General features: G+C 36.9%; 1 protein-coding gene across 5 annotated transcripts in view; it reads left to right on the top strand.

Moving 5' to 3' along the window:
- The window catches only part of LOC112529553 (rho GTPase-activating protein 7-like), a 33,591-nt gene that overhangs the window by 8,139 nt on the left and 24,542 nt on the right, over positions 1-910 (top strand). The gene's annotated exons all lie outside the window — the stretch shown is intronic.

Genomic DNA, 910 nt, shown 5'->3' with positions numbered 1-910 from the left:
ACTGGAAACTACTTGGAGCACTTGCACTCGAAAGCTCTTGCAATCCTTTATCAAAATTTAGTAATTTATATACCTCTTACTAATTTCACTCATGATGGCTCATTAAATATTTATAAGATCTACCTAAAAGGGATTGGAATCCTTGCTTCGTTCCTTTGTATTCCTCTTTWTCTATATAATTAATTACAAAGGCATGATAAGGAACCCACCACCATATACATATAAAAAAACAAATTCTAAAAACATTTTTTACATATTACCATCACACCCTAGTAGTCGAAGCGGGAAGARGGACAAATGGTTAGACTGAACCAAAATTCGGAAAAAAGTGGAAAGAAGGCCTTTGGTGAAGATGTAAGCATATGAGAGAACATGGAGCATATGAACTTGACCAATGACAACCTTCTTACGAGCAAATGGATATGCATCTCAGTGTGTTTAGTGCTTTGATGTTGGATGGGATTGTTGGAGAGATAACAACACTAACATTGTCAGAATACACGAAAGTGGCCTTCCTGATGGGTCGACGAAGTTTAGGCAGCAAGTTCCGGAGCCAAGAAGTCAACTTCATGATACTTAACTTCAGCATTTGTGACCCTATGATACTCAACTTCAACACGAGAACAAGAGAGCATAGATTGTTGGTTGGAGGACCATGAAATCAAATTGCCCCCAGAAAGATGTAATGTGGAGCGGGGAGTATTCTGACAGCTAGTTAACATCAGAGATGGTAATCAAACTAGATGTTAAGAAAGAAGTAAGGTGAAACATGTATTCAAGAGTGCCCTTAACATATCGAAGAATGTGCTTCACGGTGTTAGACTAAGTCAACTAGTCTAGTTTATATTTTTAATATTGTCTAGGGTCCAAAGTGTAATTAGTTTTACCTATATAAAGTGTATCAGATTAT

The sequence above is a fragment of the Cynara cardunculus genome (genome assembly GCF_001531365.2).
Source record: "Cynara cardunculus var. scolymus isolate 2C chromosome LG 1, CcrdV1, whole genome shotgun sequence".
Taxonomy (NCBI): Eukaryota; Viridiplantae; Streptophyta; class Magnoliopsida; order Asterales; family Asteraceae; genus Cynara; species Cynara cardunculus.
Note: the sequence above shows the minus strand (reverse complement) of the source record. Positions and strands in the feature narration are given on the sequence as shown.